Here is a 26,966-nt window from a genome sequence, read left to right on the forward strand (position 1 = left end):
CTGGCTTTATGTAGTTCTTTACAATCCAAAGCCAACGAGACACACAGGCGTCTGGCCTGCACAGAGTGACCATCTTAGCAACTTCAGGAGGAAAGAGTCTTACAGTGTGACTTTCCTAACAGGTCCCAGGAAGGACAGCCTCTGATCACCCTTCTTGGGGAATTCACCCCCAAGAAGAAGCCAGAGTTTTGCGATCTCCCTTCCATATCAGAGAGTTGTAGATTCCAAAAACAGCTGAAGATGAGTGGGGTCTGAGATGATCATGGGGATGCTACCTCCTTTGAGCTCGTCTAGTTCTGTCCTTGGATGGTGTGCTGCTGACAGTGACCGTACCTCTGTACATTCTGTCCTTAGAAGTCAATGCTGAAGTATTAGGTCACGGTCTTCAGTTTCCAGATTGAAAGGAGAGCTCCCCAAGGTGGTTAAGATACCGGAAACCAAGAGTTGACTCTGGAGCTTGAAAACCATGTCTGTTGTTTTAAACATTCCCCAAAGGTGCTGACTGGGGCAGTGCCCATTTGCTGGCCTCATTCTGGGCCAAGCCATGGGGCCGCCTCATAGAGCTATCAGAAGCCTGATGGGAAGGCTGGCCCCTGAATCTGTCACTTCCTCTTGATCTGTTTTTAGAAGGCTCTTGAGGAGGAATGATAAACTACCTTGTGTTCCTTGATAAACTGTTATCATAAACAAGGGCTTGTGTTAAAAGGATGTGAGGGATCCTAGCTAGCTACTTACCTTGAAGGGCAGGAAAGCTGGGGGCACATCTCTTTGTGCACCTGCATTGGCCTGAAGCTTCAGGCTACCCGGTTCTGTATGTCCTAGGCCAATAGAAAAGCAGCTATCTCTACCATTCATATACCCTTCTCCTTGGGCAACCCACACCCACAGTTTCTCCTACACTGCTTCCATGACTAAACAGAAGGTTCTTAACTTGCCAGTCTAAGCCCTTCTGGCCTATCTTCTTCCCATTTCCCCATCGCCCATCGTTTTTATCTTTCTTAATCTTGCCCTGATAATTTATTCCCTCCTCCCTAAAGCAATAAATCTGTAGACATTTAATGCCTCCTTGCCCTTCTTCAAGCTGTGCCTGACTCATGTCCTTGGACTGCCAACATCTCTTTGCCTTCAAGATTTAGTTTTATGGTCTCTACATGGCTCCGACTGGATAGAGTAATCTTGTCTGTCATCTGTTTATCCCTTCAGAGCCCTTGGCAAACCTGCCACCCCTTTATCTTCTCTCATTTCTCTACCAGTCAGAGACTTTTGTAGGGGCAGGAACCATATCTGATTCATCCTAATAGTCTCAGAGGGTGCATGGCGTAGGTTATGCCACATGGAAGATATATAGTGAACACGGTAAAAACCAGTGGTGGGAAGAGGAGCAGGGAGGAAGGATGGATGCTCCAAAGGAAACAGAAAACATCTGAAGCTCCTCATGACCCAAGTCTCCCAGATACTGCCTAAGACAAATACAGGTACCAGACTTCCTACGCCAAAACCCCCTCTGTCACCAGCTTCTGGTACCTGGCTAAACCACTAAACTTCTACCCCCATTATTAAATCTCCTCACCTACGAAGTAAGAATAAAAATACGTGTAAGAATGGGAGTCAGCCCATAACAGTTGCTCGCAAGAGTGGCCATGATGTTGCAAAGGGAGTAGCATCGGCTGCTCTAACAAGTCAGTTCCTGTGGTGGTTTGAGGAGGTTTGGCTCTCATAGATTCGTGTGTTTGAATACTTGGCCGTGGGGCATGGCAGTATTAGGAGGTGTGGCCTTATTGGAGAAGGTGTGGCCTTGTTAGAGGAAGTGTGCCACTCTGGAGGCGGAGCTTTGAGGTTTCAAATGCTCAAGTGACACCCAGTGTGAGGTACATCCATTCTTCTCCTGGCTGCCTTCGGATCATGATGTAGAATTCTTGACTCCTCCAGCACCATGTCTGCCTGCACGCTGCCACACTTCCCTCCATGCTGATAATAGACTAAACCTCGAAAACTGGAAGCCAGCTCTAATGAAATGTTTGCCTTTATAAGAGTTGCCTTGGCCACGATCTCTTCTCAGTAATGGATACCCTAAGACAGTCCCCAAATCATTTTCTTGTTACCATTACAACATGGCTGTCATGTTCCTTTAGAGCCTGCTATTTCTTTCCTTGAAGCTGGTAGATGAGGAAGAACAGGGATCACGTTATAAAAAGCCATTCCTAAAGATCATGCTCTATTGGCCAAGGCCAACCAGCTCCAGAAAGATCTCCAGCTACAGGCTCTGCAAGAAGTGAGGGCTAAGAAATCTGGAGGACACAGACACCAATGGTCACCTACAGGTTTTCAATACATTCAGATACCGTTTTTGTAAGTAGGGGAGGGGGAACCAGCTGAAATAATATATGGCATAATTCTCTATGAATACTAGAAAACCTTGCCGACAACCAAGGAGAATTCTCCTTCTCTAGAGGCGTGGGCTATAAAATGGACACGTGTTTTGAATCTGCGCTGGGGAACGACACGCTTAGTTACACTTTCTTATTTGTGCTGAGTAGATGCTTCCATGTCCGTGAGGACACTGGTCCCACAGGACAATCAGCATCTGAGGTGGGGCGGAACCTGAAGGAGGCATTACGCAGGTGATCAGCTTTGGGTCTTTACAGCTTGATCAACTTGATTCACTCCCTGCCTGCTGAAGACTCAGGGTCCACATTTACAAAATATGCACTTAAAAAGCATGACTTTGGAGAGGACAGCTTCAGAGCTTGCGTCTAACTTCCAAAGGTCAGCCAATCCAGTAGAGCTTAGATAGGAGAATGACATTGAATAGTATCATAATTGGGGTTTTATTGCTGTGAAGAGACATCATGACCATGACAACTCTTGAACAGGACATTTAATTGGGGCTAGCTTATAGGTTCAGAGGCTTAGTCCATTGTCATCATGGTGGGAAGCATGGCAGCATCCAGGCCAGCAGAGGGCTGGAGACAAAGCTGAGAGTTCTGTCTTGATCCACAGGCAACCGAAGGACACTGCCCCACTGGGTGTGGCTTGAGGCTTAAAGCCCACTCCCACACTTCCTCCAACAAGGGCACACCCACTTCAACAAAGCCATACCTCCTAATAGTGCCACTCTCTATGGGCCTGTGGGGGCCAATTACATTCCAACCACCACAGACAATGACAGTGATGGAGGAGGGATTAATGGGGATTATACTGAAGTCAGGGGGGAAACACAAATGAATTCCATGTGTAACTGCAACAGTCCCACCTCTGTAACACACACACACACACACACACACACACACACACACAATCTCTGCAGCAATCTAGCCATCGGTGTCAGGATGTTACCTAAGCTTAAGCCATTTGTGCCAAATTTGCCAGATGAATACAAGTTATTGAGTGTTTTCTTTTTTTAAAAAAAAAAATGTATTGCAATTAAAAAATAGCTGACAGTTAGATAATTTTGCCTCCCAAATTCAATTGTCCACTGAAGAAGCCTTAAAACACCCACAGGTTAAAAGACAAGACATGGGTGGTTTTCTTTAAAATAGGCATCTCAACAACTTTGACCTCCACACCCTAGCTTATTAGTCTAGTCTGTGTGCTGTGCTGAGTATTTTGTTTGTTCAGAGAATGTTCTGAACTTCTTTGTTCGTTCTTTTCATGATACTACTGAATGCAGGGTAATAGACTTAGAAGCCATCCCGTCAATCCACGAACACCAGCTGTACAAACAGTAGCTGGCGGTTTCCAGCTCCTTGTGTTGAATCAAATCTGAGGAGCAAATAACTTGGAGGAGAACAGATTCCCAAAAAAAAGGCCAACGTGTTCATGAGACTGTGTCACAAACAATGGTGGCCAGGGAATGCCCGTCATCAAAATGCCCTATCTGATCTAGCCAAAGTGCCAGCAAATAATTGTCTCATGGGACCTCAGTCCTGAGGCCATCAGGGCTCAAGGCTGGGCTTCTGCAATTACTCATTCAATTTGTTCAACTGTTTGTAGAATTTGAACGTTTACAGGACTGGGGAAGGAAGGAGAGAACAGAACAAAGGAAAAGAGTGGCCACCATGCGGTTGACATTTTAGAAACTCAGGAATCTGGGCCAGCATTATGCATCCACTCTCTGGGAGTCAGGGGTGAGGGTAGCTCCCCATTAAACTTTAAGGGGTTCAATGCCCGACTTATTTTACAGATGCCAATTCAGCATGCCATAGGGCTGAAACCTGTGGCAGGACAGGGAAACTTTCCCTTGGCATCCCTCCCTGTGGCTGGGGTGCTCAGATGACTTTGCAAAGAACGTTCTCAGGAGCATGGTCAGTGCTCCAACTCTTGTTCTTGAATGTCATCTCTCTGCTGGGCTCTTAGGAGGCATCAGAAATGTACTTCAGAGCATGTGTCACATGATGCCCGGCCTCCCGTAGACTCCAGATGAGTGTGGGAGGTTCATCAGGAAAGGCAGTAAGAGCTTCACATTGGGCCAGAGAAGTGGAAATACGAGGATCTGAGTGGAAGTCTCCCAGATCCCACATTAAAGCTATCCAAGGTGGCAAGTGTCCGTTATCCTCATGTTGAGGGGGAAGGAGACAAAGGGAGTCCTAGGGCTCGCTGGTCAGTCTGTCTAGTTGAATGGGTGAACTTCAGGTTTGTTGAGAGAACCTGTCTCAAAAAATAAGATAGATAAGTGATTGAGTTAAACACTTGATGTAGGCCTCTGGCCTTGACATGTGCACGCGTCCTCACACATAAGCAATCATGTGTGCACATGCATGCTCACACACACAGAAGTTCAAACAGAATGCTTGATCTAGCTGAGAAACTAGAGGCAGAAGCAACACAGAGGCAGATCAGGAATATGTATGTATACGTGTATGTGTATGTGTATGTGTATGTATATGATGTATATATATGCATATATAGAGAGATATAGATAGATATCTATATGTACATATAGATATATAGATTATAGACAGACAGATAGCAGATAGATAGATAGATAGATAGATAGATAGATAGATAGATAAATAGATATTTCACGTGTGTGTGTGTGTGTGTGTGTGTGTGTGTGTGTGTGTGAGAATAGGGCTTACTGGTAGAGCATTTGCTTGCATCTTTAAGACCTCGGGTTTTATTCTTAAAGCAAAGGAGGAGGCAGAGGAACAGAAAACACATGTGCCTTATAGCTACTAAGTAAATGCAAACCAAATCAACAATAAAATAACACCTTTGTGGTGGCTTACATGGGGATGTTCCCCATAGGCTCATAGATTTGAATGCTTGATCACCAAGCAGTGGCACTATCAGGAAGTGTGGCCTTGTTGGAAGAACTGTGTCACTGAAGGGTGGCTTTGAAGTTTCAAAAGCCCAAGCCAGGCCCAGTGTCTCTCTTCCTGCTGCCTGTGGGTCCGGATATAGAACTCTCAAGTTCCTTCTCCAGCACCGTGTCTGTCTGCCTGCCACCATGTGTCCCTGCTCTGGCCTCTCTGGTGATGATTTCGATTTCTTGCGTAATTTATACAGCCCCTGCAGTTTTAAGAAAACACCCAGTTAAGATTTTTTAACAGTCAAGTTCACATGATGTGGAAATGTGAGTTCTTTCTTTGTTCCCCCTCCTCACCCCTGTCCCCATTTAAAACAAAATTTATTGTTGTATGACTTTGTCACTCTGGTTTTCTAGTGGTTAGATCAGTTTGATAAGATTGGGAGAGAAATTATAACCATTTAAGAAGCCAGGGATAAGGAACTCAGTTGCAGCCTTTGTTGAGAACCGCCCATCCATGGTATCTGAGACAGGCATGTGGATTTGCTACGTTTAAACACTTTAAGCTACCTTAATGCAAGAATTTTTTTCTACCACAAGCAGTTAAACAGCAATGACCTTCCCCTTTGAGCTGATTAGCCAATTGTGTCGGATTGTGAATTTAGACTCTCACCAACGGGAGGAGACTTACTCATGGACTATGTCAGGGAGAAAACATGGAGTCCATCTTGATCCTGTGTGCTTGCCAGCCCAGTTCCGGATTAGGTGCAGCCTTTTTCAGAAAGAATTGCCTTGCCCAGCTACTTTCATCTTGCCTGTGTGTTTTTGCATCCGACACCCAAGAAGAGAAATCTAACCAGCAATGCAATACTTCCAGGGTAATACAGAGAGCATTTATTTTTTATAACAGGTGCAGAAACTGGCTCTGCAGGGAAAGGCACTTGCAGTACAAACCTGCTCAAATCCTTGTTCAAATCCTTGTGTCTGCAGTTGCAGTACTTTTATCATCAGAAGACAGTAGGAGAAACCCCGGAAGCCAGTGACCATCTAGTCTGGCTTGTGCAACAGTGAAGAGACCATGGATTAAACAAGATGGAAGCCAAAGCTTGTCTTTTAAGCCTTTAGAGTGTATGGATTCAATAATGCTTTTAGGCTTGTTTTCTTCACAGCTCCGGGTGTGGCTGGTGGTCGCAAGCTAATAATGCTGATTCAAAGTCTCCTTGACAGATTTAGACTTCTTGGCTAAAAGCTAAGTAAGCTGATGTTAGTTAGTTAGTTAGTTAGTTAGTTCTTATACTGACTGGTTTTGTGTATCAACTTGACACAAACCAGTTATCATCACAGAGAAAGGAGCCTCCCTTGAGGAAATGCTTCATGAGATACAGCTGTAAGGCATTTTCTCAATTAGTGATCAAGAGTGGGAGGGCCCATTGTGGATGATGCCATCCCTGGGCTGGTAGCCCTGAGCTCTATAAGAAAGCAAGCTGAGCAAGCCAGGGGAAGCAAGCCAGTAAGTAACACTCCTCCATGGCCTCTGCATCAGCTCCTGCTTCCTGACGTGCTTGAGTTCCAGTCCTGACTTCCTTTGGTGATGAACAGCAATGTGGAAGTGTAAGCTGAATAAACCCTTTCCTCCCCAACTCGCTTCTTGGTCATGATGTTTTGCGCAGGAATGCAAACCCTGACTAAAACAGTTATTGTCTGCTTTTCAAACATAAAGGTCCTCTTGATTAAAAAAAATCAAAATTCTTTTATTTAGCACTTAATGAAAACATTTTGACTTATTTGGAGTTTGCCCTGCTGGGTTTCCATTTTGCATTGGTCCAGCATTCCTCACCAAGCCCCCTTCCCTCCATTTTGGGATAGTAATATATATCCTGTGCCATTGTATGTTGGAAGTATGTGATCTGCCTTTTTAACAGGGGTTTATAGTTATGATGTTGTCTCAGAATAGATTCTGGGCTTTAAGACACTGTGGAGACTGGGAAGCTATGGGGATTTTTGAGTTTGAGCCAGACATCTTTTTTTATTATGATATGGCCACAAGACTATTGCCAAAGGAGGGAGGGGAGGCTGTGTGGTGCAGGGAGTAGAATGTGTCTGCCATATTCAGGCACCTGAATACTTGGTCCCCAGTTGGTGACTGTTTGGGGAGGCCTAGGAAGTGTGGCCTTGCTGGAGAAAGTATATCCTTGTAGACAGTCTTGGAGAACTCAAAGGACATGCACCATTTTGAGTCTTCCCTCTCTTCCTCCTGTTCACGCTCATGGTGAGAGCTCTCACCCGCTGCCTCAGCTGTCAGCCATCACAGACCATTATCGCTCTGGAACCATAAGCCTGAAAAAAACCCTTTCTTCTCTAAGTATCCTTGATCAGTCATGGCTGTTTTATCACAGTAACAACAACAAAAAGTAACTAAGACAGAAGGTGACACCAGAGAGTGACCTGCTGCTGTGAAGAGCTTGACCATGTTTCTTGAGGAATATAGAAGTTTCTGTGACTTTAAACTTAAAAAAAAAAAAAAACCAAACAAAAAACATTTGAGCCTTGTAAGCAGAGCTTAGTGGACCATTCCAGTAGGAGTTTGGAAGACAATGGTGCTGAGAGAAATGTGGGACATGGAGGCTGAGCTCAAGAGGTCTCAGAGGGAGCAAAATTAACCACTGGGCTAAAGAGCATTCTCGTGATATTTTGGCAAAGAACGTGGCTGCTTTCTGCCCACATCCAAAGAGCTTGCCTGAAGCTCAATTAAAATGTAATGGACTAATTTCTTCAGCAGAGGAGATTTCAAGACAACCTAATACTGACTCTGTCATGCACGCGGTCATTGCAATCACCCTTGTGCAAGTCAAAAATAAAAAAGAGCAAATGGGGCAGAAAGAAATACAAAATGTACAGTTTGGCAAGGAAGAGGACGTTGCACACTAAATATTACAGCAAGCCCTGTGCTGGAAGAAAGGCTGTAATTGTCACATTCAGATCTGCATTGGAACAAAGGGAAGAGGTGGCCTCGGGGCAAGACCCCACTCAGCTAAGCTTCCAACACTGGAAAAGAAGAATGCCTAAGGGATTTTCTGCTGGATCTGAGACTGGAGCAGAACTGGTTAGTGTCATCCACATGGTGCTAGCTTTAGAGTCATACAGGATACAGGAACAGTGTGCTAATGAAACCTCTCTCCACAGGTAGCTGTGGAGGCCAGGCTTAGGGTGGGAGACCCTGCATGGAGAGGGCATTGTGTGAAGCTGAGCTGTGTGCAAAGGAAGTCTGAACGATGTTGGAGACTTTGAGGTGTTGGAGGTGCCAGAGCTGCGAGGCATTTGCCAAAGAATCCTGTGCAGAGTGAGTGATGTGTTTTTCCTAGCAGCAAGCCCAAAATGACAGAGCATCTGAGCTGACACTGGACATGGAGTGATGTGGCTATCTCTACAAGTTACTGCCACCTGCTCCTTAAATCCAAGAGCTATTGGCAGGCTTTCCAACTTAAGAGTCAGATGTGTTAGTGACAACATAGGGGTAACTGGGACTTGGACACGCCATAGGTAAGAATGTAAAATAAAGCTTCCAGTATAGAAAAGTTGTCCAGTTCAAGGTTAAACATAAAGTGACCTCATGACATAGAAAGTCTGCTCCTAGGTCTATTCCATGTTACCTTAGCATCTTATCTTACCCCCCTTTAATTTGTAAAGGGGGGCAGGTATTCAACTTAACAGCTTTAATAGCTGAAGTCTACAGTTGGGAATATCTTCTGGCAGCGGCTTCCTACTGTATCATCCCAGCCTGGGGAAGAATAGGGGCAAGTGGGTGTTTTGAAGGAGAGAGTACAAGGAAATGTTTGCCTAAAAACAACTCCCTCTTGAGGTAATTAATCAAGTCACACTAAAGGTGACCACTCATGTGATCCTAATGTTCTAATGACCTCCTTAAGAACCTACCCATCAGCAACACCAGAATATCCATCACAGTTCGAGATGAGTCTTGAGGACATAAATTATATTGAAAGGACAGTGGTTACTAAGAGACTTGGAAATACCTGTCCACACAAAAACCCATCGTGAGTATGCACAGCCGCATTGATCCTCAAATCTGAAATGTGGAAACAATTTAAATGTCCATCAGCAGAAAAATGGGTAAGCAGGCTGTGGGATATCCTCATAACAAAATATTATCCACTCCAGAAAAAAACGAACACTTTATGTTTTCATCAGTCTTTCAAAATAAATGTGTTCATATTGCAAAGATCAGAAACTCCTGTGGCGCTAAATGAAAGTATTTTCTACATACAGAACAGACCTTGGCACATACAAAATTACCCTCAGATCCTGTGTTACATGAAGAAGGCTGAAGGGGAGAATGGTTGAGGGGCCTGTTGGATGCTCTCTGATGGCATCTGAATTCCTATGACCCAAGACCAATCATTTAGCCCACAAGGACGGGCTTGAGTGCAATCACCTGTAGAACAATGTGAGTGGGAAAATACGCTTACCCTGTTGATTCATGTTGAGGAGCACATGGAACCGTCTCCATCATCTGGTCATGTGACTATTATCACATCACAGAGAGGCTGAAAGATGAGGAAATGTACCAGCTTAGTTACAGAGAAAGAAAAGACAGACAGAGAAAATGCTTTAGCTTTTGGAAAGAAATACACGGGAAATAGAGCATCTCAAACATGGGGATAAAGTCCGTCCCACCATGCAGGGTGGTCTAAAGGCCCATTTGAAGTTTCAGATTCATAGAAATATAAATGGGGACAGTGTAAGCAAGAGAGCCCAGCTCTCAGTGAGGCTCAGCCCGCATCACACTCGCAGACGGAGGAGAGACTAGGATTAAGCCGGAGCCCACCTGACATGCTTACTTAACAGCAGCATTATAAAAAGAGCAAACAGGGGCTGGTGAGATGGCTCAGTGGTTAAGAGCACTGACTGCTCTTCCAGAGGTCATGAGTTCAAATCCCAGCAACCACATGGTGGCTCACAACCATCCATAATGAGATCTGATGCCCTCATATGGGTGTCTGAAGACAGCTACAGTGTACTTACACAAAATAAATAAATAAATTCAAAAAAAAAAAAAAAGAGCAAACAGCATGGAAGAAATGGGCAGACAACAGGAGGAACAGAGGCAAGCAGAGCTGGAAACCCTGCCTGCATTATTGTTTTCAGCTCTCCAGTTTCTCCCATGAGCTTGCTCCATTCCTGGGCTTGAAGGAGCGCCCGTAAGACATCCATCCCAGTCTCTTGCTACACTCAGTGACAAGTTCAATCAGCACTAACTATTTCCAAAATATATCCTCAATGTGTTCTGTTTTCTGTCTTCTGCTCTCTTCCCAGACTATTCCCTAGTGTCTGTCTCCTGCAGTGTAGCAAGGGGGCTCAGCAGAAACCCCGGGGAGCCACAAAAGGGCCTTTACCATGGCAGCACAGACCTAGAAGGCAGGGTGGGGTGGGAAGAGGGGAGAAGCCTGTCCAGTTTCTTTTTATATTGTTATGCCCTAGAACAATGGTTCTCAACCTGTGGGTTTCAACCCTTTGGGGGCTGGATGACCCTTTCATGAAGGTTGCCTAAGACCATCAGAAAACACAGATGTCTACACTATGCTTTATAACAGTAGCAAAGATAGAGTTATGAAGCAGCAATAAAAATAATATTATGGTTAGGGGTCACTGCGACATGAGGAGCTGTGTTAAAGGATTGCAGCATCAGGAAAGTTGAGACCCACTGCGCTAGAGGAAGCTGTGGACATACAAGATGCTTTTAGTTTCTTCAGGGGCACAAGAAGACACGCTCCTGACCCAGTTGTCAACACTGCCTCAGTGGGCACTGACGTGGACAGCAACAGCTAAGGTGACCCTGTCTTATTTCTGTTCCCTAAACAGAACACAGCACTGTAGACCCCGAATGACAGACCACAAGGACACTATTGTGTGCTCACATGAGACCCCCTACCCAGGTGTGCTTTGAGGTAATTTGGGAAGTTCTGAGGGGCAAAGCCCGCAAATAAAGTCAAAAGGCAACTCTGTCAGTCTTCCTTTGGCTTCATTTGTATGCCCTGGGTTGGAAACGCGGGACTATCATTAGGTTTCTAAATATAACAACTTATGAACACTGTGGGTGGGAGAATAATGAAAGATTTTTCACGTTCTTCTGCAGAGATTCTGCAGCTTGTAATTTTGTCTGAAAGGAACAGATACCACTTTGATGACCAGAAAAAAATCTGTATTTTCTCATTTTGAAACTATATGCTGTCTCTTTGTCTCTGTCTCTCTGTCTCTCTATGTCTGCATCTGTTTGTCTGTCTCTCTGTGTCTACCTCTCTGTGTGTGTCTCCTCTCTCTATGTCTGTGTCTCTCTGTCTTTCTCTCTGTCTCTTTCTCTGTGTCTCTGTCTCTCTATCTCTCTGCGTGTCTCTGTCTCTGTGTGTGTCTCTGTCTCTCTGTGTGTCTGTCTCTCTGTCTCTCTCTCCCCATGTGTGTGTCCTCTGTCTCTTTGTCTCTTCATCTGTTTCTGTCTGTGTCTTTTTCTCTGTCTCTCTTACTATGTCTCTGTCTCTCTATCTCTCTGTATCTCTGTCTCTCTGCCTCCATCTCTTTGTGTCTCTCTGTGTGTATATGTGTGTCTCCTCTGTCTGTCTGTGTCTCTCTGTGTCTTTCTCTCTCTCTATCTCTCTCTGTCTCTCTGTCTCTGTCTCTGTCTCTCTTCCCCCCCCACCCCTGGCCCCTGTAGCCTGTAGCAACATCATCAACTCTGGAGACACCCTTGTACCTCTCTCCTTCTCAGTCACATCTCCGTCATTACAGAGAAAGGCCTGTTGATGTTGTTCTAGTTGATTATCTACCAACCCGACACCAGCTAGAATTATCTGGGAAGTAGGGAACACAACTGAGAAAATGCCACCATCAGATTGTCCTGTAGGAGAATCTGTGAGGTGTTTTCTTGACTGATGGTTAACATAGTAGGACCCAGCCTATGAACAGTGTCTCCCCTGGGTCCTACTGGTCCTGGGTTCTATAAGAAAGCAAGCTGAGCAAGCCATAAGCAAGTCAGTAAGCAGCACTCCTCCATGTTCTCTGCATCAGCTCCTGCCTTCAGGTTCCGGCCCTTCTTGAGTTCCTGTCCTGACTTTCTTCAATGCTGGACTGTCATGAGGAAGTATGAGCCAAATACATCCTCCCTGACCCTACCCCAAATTGCTTTGGTTGCTATTTGTCAGGGTAGTAGGAACCTGACAAGGACACAGTCTTTCTCCCTGTTCTCATCACTCCAGTCTTGCTCTGCCCCTGAGCCAGCTTGCCTGCCCACTCTTCCAACCAGACATCCTAAAACCCTTCTCAGCATGGCCCCTCCCATCTCTGCATGCTTTCATGTCTCCATGGCTAGAAGCTTGGCAAGTGACAACTTCCTGTGGCAAGAATCTTATTCTCATCTCTCTTCAACACTTCCTCCCAAATGCGTCCGTCTCTCGCGTCACGCTTGTCTTCCACACAGCCTACCCTCCCAAGTTACCCCAGATCTCACCTCTGTAGATCCCCATTGTCTCCCCACACACTCTCAAGCTTTTTTCTTCAGGGTTCCTAGTCTCAGATGGTTCCTTAGGGTAGAACTTGAGGCATTGTTGCAGAAAGAAGCCTGTGGACAGGTTAGTCTACCTGTCTGCACCCCGTGAGGCCCGGGGACAAAGCCATGTCTCCTGCAAAACTGTCCAGAACCTTACACTAAGGCAATACTAGTAGCCCTTCGTGGTTGAATGAATGAATGCATGCATGCGTGAGTGAATGAGAGTGGGTACCAGATCTGACTTTCTAGTCGACTCTCTGATGAGGAAATGCTCCCGAATATTCTGGCCCCACCCCTGCGCCAGCCCCAGCCACCAGATCTTATCTGAAGTCAGTCTCAGTTGTCAGGTCAGTCTTTCAGCATGATGTGAATGTCAGGGACTCACTGGTAAATCATTTGCAGCAGCCAAGGGGTTTTTGGAGAATGAGTCACTTGGTCACTGCACGCAGAGGCTGGTGACCCGCAGAGAGCTTGTCTACAGACACCTTTGTGGGCAGCCATTTGATTTCCTGAGCATGGGAAGGACTTTATTTCAGATTCCAAACTTTATTGCAACTTCTGAGTGACTGCCCTGGCCCCACTCGTGACCCCGCCGTGCTTACGGTGATTCATCTCCTCAGGAAACCGTGCATCCCCTGGGTCTGCCTGCTGATGCTGGGCAAAGAATGCTGGGCATGGTGAGAAGAAAAACCCCTTTCTCGCTTTCAGTCTCCCGAGCGGCCGCAAGAAATATTTCCTGTGTTCCAGGACTCCGTAGCCGCACAAAGTCTAGCGTCCCCACAGCCAACCCAACAGTGTAGACGAAATAGCTAAACGCATTGCCTCCCGGGAAGCCTTGCGCTGAGTTCCCTGGGGCTTCCAAACCGCTGTGATTTGAAGCTTTTTGCGTTCTTGAACCAACACAGCTCAGCCCTCCCGAATTATGAAAGAGCAACAGCGTGGTGCCCTCTCCAGCTGAGGAACTCAGAAAAATTTTAGCATGCTGTGATTATTCCAATGTTTTTTTAATTGAAAAATTCTACACAGGTCACATGCACAGAGTGTACTGAGTTGTCTCAAAAGCATACGCATGCCAGTCCTCAGACTAGTTGCCGAAATTTGCCAAATCTCAAGTCAAAATGTGAAGTTGATTCTTTCATGGGCCAGGCCTCCTGTACCCCTTCCATCTTCCTTCCCTAGGCTTCTCTGTTCTTCCCAGGACAGACACACTGTGTGTTGTTTCTTTACATTTGTTTCTTGTCTCTCTCCCAAATAGAATATCAGGTGCCTGAGTGGAGTTTTTTTTTTTTTTTTTTTTTTTTTTTTTTTGGTTGTTGTTGTTTTAATCTCCACAACTATAGCAGTTTACACCCTAAATGAATACTTCTGGTACATTCAGACAGTAATTTGGAAGACTGGTCTGGGAATGTTCAGGCTGGAGAGATGGCTCAGAGGTTAAGGGGACTTTCAGCTCTTCTGAAAGACCTAGGTTCTATTCCCAGCACACACAGGGTAGCTCAGTGCTATGCCAGTTTCTAGGTGATCTAATGAGTTCTTCTGGCCTCTGTGGGCACCAGGCATGCACGTAATAAACAGACATACATGGACATAAACACCCATACACAGAAAATGAAATTTAAAAGTAAAAAAGTAAAATTCTGGAATATCATAGGAAGCCTTTTTTCTCTTTTTTCCTCACATAGCACCTTTATTGATTCTCTGAGACTTTCACATCATGCACCTGCACCCAATCACAGTCCCCTCCCAGGCTTTCCTTGTTCTCCCTCCCCATTTGTGAGCCCCTCCATGTGCAAAAAAAAAAAAAAAAAAAAAAGGAAAAAATCAAAAGGTCCACGTTGTGTTATCTCTATACTCACTGGAGCACGGCCAAACTCTCAGGGGCCTCCTGCCCCTCAAATAGATCTGGGTCCTTCCCCTCCCACACCCCAGACAAAGCCATCCGTTGTGGAGAACCACACTTCAGTGTCTCTGTCACACTTTATAAGAGTTCTCTTCAGTGGCTTCCTGTCCGGGCTGTTACTTTAGGGATGGTGGGAGGATTGGGAGGTAGAGGTTGTCACAAAAGCCAGGAAGATTATTATATTTTAATCCCCAAATAGAGAATGGTAAGTGTTGAAAAAAATTGTCAAAAAAAAAAAAAAATGGAACCTGTACGCACTGCTGGCTGGGGTGACGTAGGACGAAGCTGCTGCAGAAAACACCGTGTTGTTCCCTCAGAAAGATGAACAGAGTCTCAAGTGACCCAGTAACTCCATGAGACCTGAAAGCCACGCTCACAGAAATATTTGCATATCTGTGCTCACAGCAGAGTCAGGGCAGCCAAGTGAGAGGCAGTCAGCGTCCATCTCTGGTGAATAGAGACCTCACAATGCAACACACGACATGGAACATTGTTTACTCTTAAAAGGGAAGGCCAGTGTTACACCTTCTGTCAGAGGAGTGCAATTAGCCAGACGCAGAAGGACAGATAGTTTGTGACTCCATTTATACAATGCACCCGCACTGGTCAAATGTATAGAGACAGAGGGGAGAGTGGCAGCTGTCACAAGCAGAAAACACAAAGTGGCTGTTCAATAAGCACCGGGGTACAGCTGAGGAAAAGTAAATCCGGACTGATAACAGCAGAGCCCGCTCACATCAATATAAATATGCCAAACTTGGTACCATCGAACTGTGCATTTCAAGTAGTTAAGATGGTGAATGGATGTTTATGCTTATTTTTCTATAATGGAAATTTAAAATGTTCATGAAACACGGTAAGTGGCATTCTGTACGAACAAAGATGTTCTAGTGATGTTTTCTTCCTAATGGATTCCAGATAACCTTCCTGAAACCTCTCAGGGCATAGATTCCATAGCCGCCAGCTTGGCTTTATCTTGTCGCTGGTGTGAGTAGGAGCTTTCCTGAGAGGAGAAGGACACAGAGAAGGGGAAGGAAGCCCTTGCCATTTATGCTGGGCACGTGCCACATGCTCAGTGTGAGCCGATGGCATCACCCTCTTCTCACGGCAGTCCTAGGTTTGTAAAAGAATCTAAGACCCACTGAGAGGTTAAATAGCCCACCAGGGGCTGACACTTTTTTACTGGGTGTTCACCGTGAACTGGGAACTTTGCAGGGCTCAGGGAACTGAGCAGTAAGTAAAGAAATAAGCTGCCTATCTTACAGGGAAGGTGGTCCATAATTAAGTACCCAGAGTAACACATGATTGGAGGGAACAGGTGTCATAAAGTGGTCCCACAGCTATGAGAGGCTGGGACACTGAAAGTCTGGGGTGTCCAGAGAAGCAGCTAGGGACCTGGGGTGGAAGTGAAGGTCAGGAAGATCCTGCAATGTACTATGGGTCAGCCTAAGGATCTGGCTTGATTCTAAAGGCAGCAGAATCCTTGAAAGGTTTTTGACTGGGGAGTGAGTGAGTGAGTTGGGAACCCTGCTCTGGGTGCCCTGGGAGAATGGGTTAAAGAGGACCGAGTGTGTGAAGGGCTCTCACTAGAGCCCAGCAAACTCTGCCTGGGTCTCCAGGGCTGGCTCTTCATATGCTTTTCACCAGAAATCCATGACTAGGTTTGCTTCCCCAGCCTATGACCAATACCTGCTTTTGCTTTCTTCTCAACAAAACCTCCATGAATCCCAGAGACCATTCACAGCCTACCTGAATGCTGAGCTTCCGTAAACACTGGGCCAGGAGCATCTAAGGTGCTGGACAGTGATGCGGGAAGAGAAGTTGAAATGAAATCTATGGAACTTGTGAGGTGGTTCCAGTTGCCACCTGATGGCATGTCACAGCTGTGGCTGGGGAGTGTCGAGGCTGTTGTAACTTGATTTGGGAACTTAGACACAGCCAGTCTGATTTGCATTTTACAAAATTCTAACAGATCCTCACATGCCTGCTTGGATTTATCATTTGTACTTCCCCTTCAGCGTTCCTTAAAGAATTCAGGTCTAGAAGGCTCCATTAAAACTCAGCCATTATCAGCAGCGAGATCTGCGTTGCAGGCAAACACAATATTCTCCCTGTTAAGTAGTTCAGGGCTACGAATAGAGACTCCAGTGTTGAATTTTATAACTCACACACTATGCTTATGTGTCCCCACCCACCTACAGACCAGTCAAACCACTAGATCACAGTCACTCAGAATGAAGTCATCTTAGAGATCACTCCCTTGCCTCAAGACAGAGAAACTATAACCCCAGAAGAGGCAGAGAGGCCTAGAAATGTATTTATTACTGTGCATTGGAGCATCTGAACTCAAATAATAGGGGACTATGTCCTCACCAAAAAGATGAGGTCATTTCAATTTACACCCAGCCTTGGTTTGTGTTTGGCTTGTTTTGTGCTAAGAATCCCTTGTTTATTGGTTAATTCTGTCTCTGAGTCATTTTTGCAGCCATTGCCTTGATCAATTCTTATCAAACCAGAAGATAAATATCACCTACCCTGCAATGGGGAGAGACCAAGGTGACAAACCTTGTGAAGTGACGAACAGGGATTATAATTTGTACCAGCTGACCAACTTCCAGTATCAGGATTGGGTTAGGTCTAATTGAGTTGTTGGCCGAAGGAGCCTTGTGGGAATCCCCAAACAACCCATGCTGTTGCCAAGACTATAGGCTACCCTTCATAAGTGGACAGCAAGGCCCCATTACTGAAGACAACATTACACAACTCATTGACGTCAAGTCAGTACTTACATAGAACCTTCACCCCTACATTCCAGTGTCTTTGGTACAGGAAGGTACTCTGCAGGCGCTCAAAAGAGATACATAAACACCAAGCCAGACACAAAACCTTTATCTACACTGGTATACTGCATGCAAGACATGCTAGGGCAATGCCACGAAGCTTGTGGAAGTAACCAACCAATAACTGATTTGACTTAAGGCCCACTCCACTAGATGGGACCCGTGCCCACCACTGATTAGGGTCAAGAATCTGACACTAGATAGCCCAGGAACCTCTGTTAGAACCAAATAATACTGCTCTAAAAAATGAGGGGAACGTAGTGCTAAAATGACTCCTAATGGCTTTCAAATATATTCACATATCAGTGCCTTGCTCAGCCATCATCAGAGAGGCTTCCTCTTGTAGCAAATGAAAAGAAATATAGAGACCCACAGACAGACATTACACACTCTGACAGAGACCTTGGTACCTTGAGCCTTAAACCGGATGTCACCATCAAATCCCTCCCCTCAGAGGTCAGAGAACCCATCAGAAGAGGAGACAGTAAGAGTGTAAGAGCCAGCGGGGATGGAGGATGACAAGAAAACCAGGCCCCCTAAAACCACATAACCAAAGCTCATGTGAACTCACATAGGCTGAGGCAGCACACACAGGGCCTGCAAGGGTCTGCCCCGGCTCCTCTGTACATGTATAATGGTTTCCAGTTTGGTGTTTTTATGGGACTCCTGAGGAAGCAAATGATGGGTCTCTGATTCATGTGTCATCTCCTGGGCTCTTTTCCTTCTGTTGGTTTGTCTTGCCCAACTTCTCCGTGGTATTTTTCTTTCATCTTATATTTTATTTTGTTATTTTCTTTCTTTTAAAGAATGAATGATGAAAAGGTTACCATCTGAATTCTCACTGGCACCTGCTGGGAAAGGAAAACTCAGCTTTCTCCATGGAGTGACACTGGGTGTGTCAACCACTCCTGTAGAGTGACACTGGGAATATCAACCACTCCAGTAGAGTGACACTGGAAATATCAATCACTCCAGTAGAGTGACACTGGGAATATCAATCATTCCAATAGAGTGACACTGGAAATATCAACCACTCCAGCAGAGGCCTCGTGTTTAGAAGAAGTTGGACAACATATAATAAGGCTCCACAGGATTGTTTTTATTATTTTATTTTTATTGGTTTTTTATTTTGTTTGGTTTGGTTTTGTGTGTGCATGTGTATGTGCTTTTATTTGGTTACAGTTTGGTGAGGGAGTTGTTATCTTGGTTTGGTTTGGTGGGATATAATTTTATTTTGTTTTCTTGATTTTGGGGAGTTTTGTTGTTATATTGGATTTTTGTTTCTTTTTTTGAGACAGAACTTAAAGTTGTGTGGGTAGGTAGTGAGAGAAGATATAGAGAGACTGGATGAGGGGACGAATATGATCAAATTATATTTGAATTTAAAACAGTTTTAAATAATGAAAAATATAATAATAATAATAATAATAATAATAATAATAATAATAATAATAATAATGTGTACCTGATAGCAATAATCTTCATTCTGATCCTTTCTCTGTGGTCTGCAGGCCCTTATACCCTCAGATTGCCCAGTCTAAACCTTAGATCTTGCCCGCTTTTCTATTGGTAAGTGCCTGTACATTCTTAATTGAATGGGTCAACAGGATTCCCAAGTCTCTTGAATCTTCTTCAGGTCAAGAAGTTGGAGACCCTTTTTCCTTCACATGATTGCCCTTAGAGAATCAGAGACATCTGAACTGCGGGGCTTGTCTGGACCCCGAGGGCTCTCCATAGGAGCAGCTTCCCAGGCTCTGTGTTGTCCTGAGACTCGGGTACAGCAAATCTCCAGTTGTCCCCATAACGAGATGGGCTCCATCGTTCTCTTTGTTTCATAAATCAAGGGAACCGAGGTCCAGAAAGAATAGTTACTTTTCTGTGCATGCAGGCAACATCGGCAGGCTCAATGAATTTCAGTCCACATCTTCTAGAGAGGCTTACTTTCCTGAAGAAATGCCTGTTGGCAGAGTAGTTGAAGTTATCCCTGCCCTCCTGAGTCAGCCTGTGTGTTTCAGACGCTATGGCTATGAGCGAAGGCAGAGCTAAGTCAGGTGTGTCACCGATATACCAATTGAGCAAGGCAACCTCTCAGCGGGCTCCAAGAAAAGGAGGCCAGCTACAAGCCTTAGGACCCTGATGGCGCCTGTGGTTAATTCCAGAGCCCTGGTGCTGTTTCCCACCTCTGTCTCAGTCCTTTGATTCCTAATGACTTTAGCTAATTCCTTTGTGCCATCCCCTAAGGGTTATATCACCCTAGGTGAACAGAGCCTCTTTTCAAGGACCCTAAAGAAACTAGATTTTGTAATGGGCCCCACAAATTAGAGGGCTGGAGAGGCCTCTTATTTGAGGATAATCACCGTTCATTTTGTTTAACAACTTATTTCAAGATAATTAGAGCCCCACTTTCTTCATTCCGAGCCACCTCCTCTGTTTTCTCTTGTCCTTGCTTGAGAACCCTGAAGCTGACTCTCACAGTAATTTACGGTGGATCCCAGGACACCCGGAAATGCATACTGGCTCACTACCCTTTACCAACAACTTCCAGGATACCTGGCATGCCTACGGGCTTTAGAAACCAGCACCAGCGGTCCAGAGAAGAGAAGAGACACAATCAAACCTTTATTCTCCCAACAGCCTTAAGAAGTCAGATGTTTCTGCCTCTTTAACCTAAACACCTTCCCACACTGGAAGTGCAATAGGAGAAAGTAAAGACTTTTAGTCATGAAACACTAAGAGCGAGTGGGTATTTCTGGAACCAGTAATAATGGGACTAGCAAGATGACCCAGAGAACAATATTTTTGGTCAGATCTGATTTACCCAAGTGTTAAATTTGCTGCATAGAGGTTTCCCCCACAGAAAGTAGCTCGGTGAGCTCTGTCAATCCTGTAAATAAATATTTAGGAGGCCGAATTTTTCTGGTTGAATGAATTTGTTCCTATGAAGTATGGTACAGTCAGGAAGCCAGACCCTCCTAGAGAATGAGATGCCTGGTTTCATGTTGTTTTGAGATGAACTAGTAACGATAGTTATGGTGCCTCATCTCTCTCGGCACCCAGATCGTTACTCCAACTATCTAATGATCGCCCCATTTGGGTGAACTCACATTTTACCTCCATGAAGTTAGGTCTGAGGCGAGAGGAACTGACCCGTGGACAAGAAGACTTAGAAATGAGAGTGAATTCACAGCATTCAGATTGTGAACAAGGTCTTTTGTTCTGCGATACTAATTCCATCCTTCCCAGGGTCTGCTGAATGCGCTGCTTAACATCCTTTCCGACTTTTAACATAATCGAGTTTAAATAAATGAATGTGTGTGGTGCCTTGTTCCTGGGAGACCATTAGAGATTCAGCTGGAAGTTAACCGACTAACATGAAAGTACAGATTTAACAGTCCTCTCAGAAATGGCTGGATTGAGAAACAAAAAATAAGATACTAGCCATAGTATCTTAAAATGCAACAAAAAGCAAAAACGTATTCATGTGTATTTAACACATTTAGAAACTAAGAAAGCCCTTAAAAATAATTTGTCAAACCAGAAATTATAATGAAAAATTGTCAAATACACACCAGGTAAAGAAAACATTATTACTGAAAGCTTGGATGATTGCCAGATCATAAGCTTGGGAGAGGAAGGTGGGGGTCACAGCCTTGAAATTAGGTTACAAAACAGGAAAAAAAATATATTAATGAGAACATAGTCCAGTAAAAAGCTAGAGAAACAAAACCCATTGATTCAAACCTGGAAGATTCTAGAAATACAAAAGTTTCTGGAACCCTGAGTTTCTGGCAGGCGTCACACATTTAACTAAAGATGGTCAAAGTATCTCTGCCAGAGACAAAGCTGTCATTAGGTGCCTACAGGTACATTTAAAACTCACTTCGAAGCTTCACGGAGATCAGGCACCATCTCCTGTTCTCAAGCTGGGTGATTCTGGATCAGGCCTCCTTTGCAAGTGCATTGAAGCTGTCAGTGTGACTAAAGGCACTCCAATGACTCAACAGGAGCCAAGCGTCTTCTGCCACAGTTACTCTGATGACTTCCCTGTGACATCCTCACCATCCCTGCCAGGAGGGCCTCTCATGGGCACAATTACATCACAGCATCTTGCTTTTCTCAGGGTGAGTACTCTGGGACAGAAAACAAGGTTCCAAGGAGGAAAGCCACAGTCTCTTAGGGTCTCATCTCTGGAGTGATACATCTTCCCCTTGCCTGTATGCTGTCAGTCACAATGTCGGGGACCGTGGAGGGTGGGCCCCCACAAGAGCTGGGCCACGAGTGCCGTGAGGGAGGCTGCTGAACACAAGAGTCTCACAAAATAGATTTGACTTGGTTGTGATCTATAACATAATTCAGAAAAGGTGAGGTAAAAACAGTCCTAACTGGGCATAACCACTAGGCTTACAGCTGAGATCCAAATGATGTTGAAATTCCAGGCAAGGTGGTGGCTTGAGGATCGGGTTTCTTGACATGTGGACTGAGATTTAAGTACATTCTGTGTTTTACTTTCACTACGAACCCTAAAAATATCTATTTTCTCCTAAAATGGCTTCAGCTTAGCAAGCTCCTTGGCATATTTTGCTGGTCTACCTCCCCATCACTTGAAAGTCTATATCTCCTCAGAAGGAAATTTGATTGAAATGTTTTTAATTCCTTTACATAAAAACATTGAAACTCAGGTTACTAAGAGTCATCTCATGGCTAACAAATCCTCAGTTTTCATGCAAAAGCAGATTGATCTGTTTTTCTCAAAAATATTAAATCATGCCTCACCAAAAGTCAATAAAATACTAAACCAGTAAGAGTTAAATTTAACCACTCACAAGTCAAGAGGTCTTGCTAAGTATGTCAGGCAATTTTTTTTGGTTGGTTTAAAATATTGGCTGGATACCACCACCACGAATGTATGAATCTCTTCACTTAGCTCAATTGCATAATCACTTTCTATCTTGTAAGCATGCAGATGTAGGAACATAAAGCACTGAATGGAGAAAATCACTTTCTTTCAATATCTCTGAGTGTACAATGAAGCCCTGGTCTCTGGTTTCTTTTCTTTCTTCCATGCTAATGCCAGGCCATGGACAGACCTTATATCACACAAAAAGGTGGATGGTTCCTGAAAAATCAAGGTTATTTTCTGGACTCTCCATAATTTCTCATATTCATGTAAACATATATGTGCACTAGCATATACAGGAACACACACACACACACACACACACACACAGGAACACCCTCATGGGTATGATGACTCATGCCTGTAATCCCAGCACCAGGAGCTAAAGCCCGGAGGATCTCAAATTCAAGAGCAGCACAGGCTATAGAGAGGCACATTGTCTTGATGACCAAAAAGAAATAAAGTATCCATCACAAAGCTGCCTCATCATTCTATTAGATATTCTTCAATCGTCTGTTCAAATATTCATACATTCTTCCACCCATCTATCCATCAGTCCATCACTCTGTCCACCCAACTAGCTGGCCTATTCACTAATCACCTACCTACACACCCACTTATTGATCCAGCTAACATCCACCAGTCCGTCCATTCCTGTGTACCTTGGACTGTTCATCCGTCATAAATATCTAGTACTCGGTAGTTGTTTGGTGGTGATGACAAAAAAATAATAATAATAATAATAAAAATGAAAGAATTAAGCGAAAATGAAAACAGAAAAATTCACACGGTATTGCATAAACTACCAACAGCTAATTGCCAAATTTTACCAGAGTTGCTAATCCGCCCTCCTCCCAACGCTTTTGTGGGAGGAAGTCAGTTTAAAGTGAGGAACCTGTCTTGTTGCTTATCTTCCAAGTGAAGGCTACCACAGTTCTTTCTACAAAATGGGCTGACTGTGATTTTTATTGACTAGTTTCTGAGGACATTTGGGAGATGATCAAGAAACACTCCTGCCTCCTTTGCCTTGTTGTGGCATCCTGCAGCAGGATCGAAACAAGGGAAGACTTAGTTAAAGAAGATAAAAGTAGAACTTGTGGGCATGGATTCTTGTGGGACCGATTAAGGATAGCTTGGTTCTTGGTTGGGCACAGGTCTGGAACCCCGGACCCTGATGGGACAAATCAGGGACAACGGCAGGTGTTCGCCCACACTCCCAGAACCCACGTGGTCTAAGATCTCCATTGATCAGCACCTTGCAGTCACGTAGGGCAACGCCCCTACCAGCCCCTCCACAGGTAGAGGGTGTGACTACAGACCACAGGCCCTTGGGAAATTTCCATATTAATGAGATACCTAAAAGCCAGAGGCCTGTAGCTAATTAAGTATTCTTTCCCAGACCCTCCTCCCTCCCTATTTAAGTCAGAACCGCCCTAACCTAAGTGGGGGCACCACAAGATCCATCTATACCCTTCCATAAAAATAAAGCTTATGGAACTATGGACTCCCTCGTGTCTTTTGGGTCCTGCCGTGGAGTTTTGCCTCTTCAAGCAAGCTAGCAGAGCAGCCAGTGAGTAACCCAAGAATCCCTTTTCCGCAGGCAAGGCCAGAGGTCTCTCTCTCTCTCTCTCTCTCTCTCTCTCTCTCTCTCTCTCTCTCTCTCTCTCTCTCTCTCTCTCTCTCTCTCCCTCTCACTCTTTTCTTGGCATGCAGGCCACTTCCGCCTGCACTCCCACAATCTCTATTTATCCGCAGCCTCTCGCCTCTTGGCGCATCTGGGAGCCCCAATGGAGACACCCGCCTCCAGGCCCACTCGAGAGCCCTGCCCCACCTCCCCAGCGGGACCTTCAAACTGAGTTCTCCCCAACACCTGGACGGGGCCCCAAAGCGCCTGCCCGGCACAGCGTGAGAGAAACTCAGTTGAATTTCCCCCATGTACTTCTGCCACTTTGAGCTGTGACAGACCACAACCCTGCCCAACAGGAATCCACGCCCACCTGTGCGCCCACTCACGCGGGCACATCATTCTTGTTTATAAATCACTGCTCTATTCTCTACAAGGAGCTGTGGGCACAGGCTGACCCCTAATTCGCTATTTTAATGGCACTTTTACCATATCTTGATCCTTCCAATAGGCTGTCTTCCTCAGAACCTATGCAGAGATTGGAGTGTGACTACAATGCCATTCTTCATATTTCCATCTTGCACAACCCCTCCTTTTCCCTTGCCTCCTTGTTTGTCACTCAGGGTCCTTCTGCTAAGGAGTGTGGGAACTGGGGACAGAGACAGTCAGATGTAGAAATTTGTTTTGAAGGTTTGGCTCATGAGATTGTAGCATCGGGCAAGTGAATTTTCTGAGGAAACTTGGGTAAACTTGATACCCAGGAGAAACCTGGTGAGACAACCCAAATGCAGAGGAAATCTGGGGACTTCCTCCTTTCTCTAAAAACTATATTTTTTTCTCATGAGCCCTCATCTATGTAGAGAGTGCTCGCACTTACTGTGAAGGGGAACATTCTTGCTCAAAGCTTGCAGAGCTTTCACGGTTAATGTAATTCATGTGCGTGTGCATGCATGTGTGTGTACATGGGTGCATGGGTACATGTGTGCATGTCTGCACAAGTGAGTGTGTGTATGCATGTGTGCATGAGTGTGTGTGCATGGGTGCATGGGTGCATGTCTGCACAAGTGAGTGTGTGTGTGCATGTGTGCATGAGTGTGTGTGCATGAGTGTGTGTGTGAGGGTGTGTATGAGTGTGTGCGCACAAGTGCATGTGTGTGAGTGCATGAGTGTATGAGAGTGTGCATGAGTGTGTGAGGGTGTGCATGAGAGTGTGTGTGTATGTGAGTGTTTGTGTACATATGTATGCATGTGTGTATCACACCCAAGATGGCTGAAACACACACTTCCTTGAGGCCTAGACTGTGTGGCTAAGGTTCTCATTGGAACCTTCCCGTCTCTCCATGCTGCCATCAAAACTGTGATTTATTTGCTTCATAAAGCTGAGTCTTTGTGTCAACTTGACTAGCATCTTTTTACTCCAATAGTCCAGTGGTTTGAAGTTAATTAATAATTAGGTGTTTTCTTCTTTCACCAGAATAAACCAATCCTGAGACAAAAAGATACACAAGCACATAGAAACAGACACAGATATACAGAGGCTGATAAAGCACAGCTCTGGGGAGATTTGGGGGTGAATTTCTGACATGCATTTTCTACAAGGCAGGCTCTGAAGGGAAGGCTTTGGCCTTCTCACTGGCCCACTAACAAGTCACAGTGTTTTTACAGCCCTTGGTGACCCCCTCTGAAAAATCTCTCTGAATGATGCCAGAGGCAGAGATTTTTCACTCATTGTCCGAGGCTACTCTTTCACTTTATCCACAAGCTTCTCTATACCAGACGGCAAAAGACCTGCAAGCATTTGTCCCTGTCCAGAACAGAATGGAGGCACAGTGAATGCTCAAAAGTGTGGCCACCGTTAGTGGTTCTGCAGCAATGGCTTTTTGTTCGCATCTGAAGGCTCCCAGTGGAGGCAGCTTGGTGTAAGGAGGAAGGTCAGTGGGTAAAACCCAGAGCTTCGCAGAAAGCTAGAGAAGGCCTCTTTTGTGGATGCTTTTAGGGATATAGCACATCTTAGAAATACCCATGAGTTTCTTAAAAAGTGTAGAAATCTTTTCTTCGCTGGGGACAATGGGAGACAGAGCAGGGGTTGTGGGGGAGCCTTTCTTCTTAAATCAAATGAATAAGAACTGGAGAAATGTGCATGGCCAGCCCCTGAGGAGCATGCCCGTCTAAGCAGGGTAAAAGACTTTTTCAGCAAGTTCTGAGACAGACTGAGGGCCCAATGCTAAGGTATAACTCCACCCCCCTCCGTCCCACCACTAATGAAGGCGATATGAAACAGAGGCCCTCAGAGAGCACACACCCAAGTGGGCTTCGTGTTCCGGCAACTGTTCCAAGGCAGGCCAAGGCCACGTCAGGTCCAATTAATGTCAATGAGGACCATCTGTGTTTGGGCAGCCATGTTACTTAACGCAAACATTTCATAATTACAGCTTCTTGCACACACCGTGTGTTATGAGATGTGGTGTCCCGGTGTGAATCAGAGTCACTTTTTTTTTTTTTTCAGAATCGTCAGCAGCTTGGTCTGGCTAGAACGCAGCCTGCCGCGCGCTCTTAAGAGCATTCTCTGGAATATTGAATTAAGCCCAGTCCAGCTTTTTTCTCTTATCTGTGAAATCTTGTGGTTTGGGTTTTGACTGTTTTTATAAAATGAAATATATAACGTATATAAAATGCAAATAAAGTTGAGGTTAGAGTGGTGTGTCTCCCTCTCCCTCACGCTCTTTTCTGGGGACATCTGTTTTTCCTCCTCCTCCTTCTCCAGCGTCTTGAACTGAAGTATAAAGATTCAATTGTCAAACAGTCTGAAAGACTCCAGCTCTAACTAGCTTTTCACCATTAAGAAGCAAATCAGTTTATAAGTTCTTAACTAGCCTGGGGATACTTTCTCGTTTCTCCTGCA

General features: G+C 45.0%; 1 long non-coding RNA gene across 1 annotated transcript; it reads right to left on the reverse strand.

The window, feature by feature from the left end:
* Positions 1–2,833: 2,833 nt before the first annotated feature.
* On the reverse strand, positions 2,834–13,047 carry LOC143443169 (uncharacterized). Its single transcript, XR_013111935.1, has 3 exons — positions 12,765–13,047; positions 9,733–9,810; positions 2,834–4,647 (listed from the first exon to the last, which is right to left on the reverse strand). It is a non-coding gene; the product is annotated as an uncharacterized LOC143443169 (long non-coding RNA).
* Between the last annotated feature and the right edge of the window lie 13,919 nt (positions 13,048–26,966).

The sequence above is a fragment of the Arvicanthis niloticus genome, chromosome 8 (genome assembly GCF_011762505.2).
Source record: "Arvicanthis niloticus isolate mArvNil1 chromosome 8, mArvNil1.pat.X, whole genome shotgun sequence".
Classification (NCBI taxonomy): domain Eukaryota; kingdom Metazoa; phylum Chordata; class Mammalia; order Rodentia; family Muridae; genus Arvicanthis; species Arvicanthis niloticus.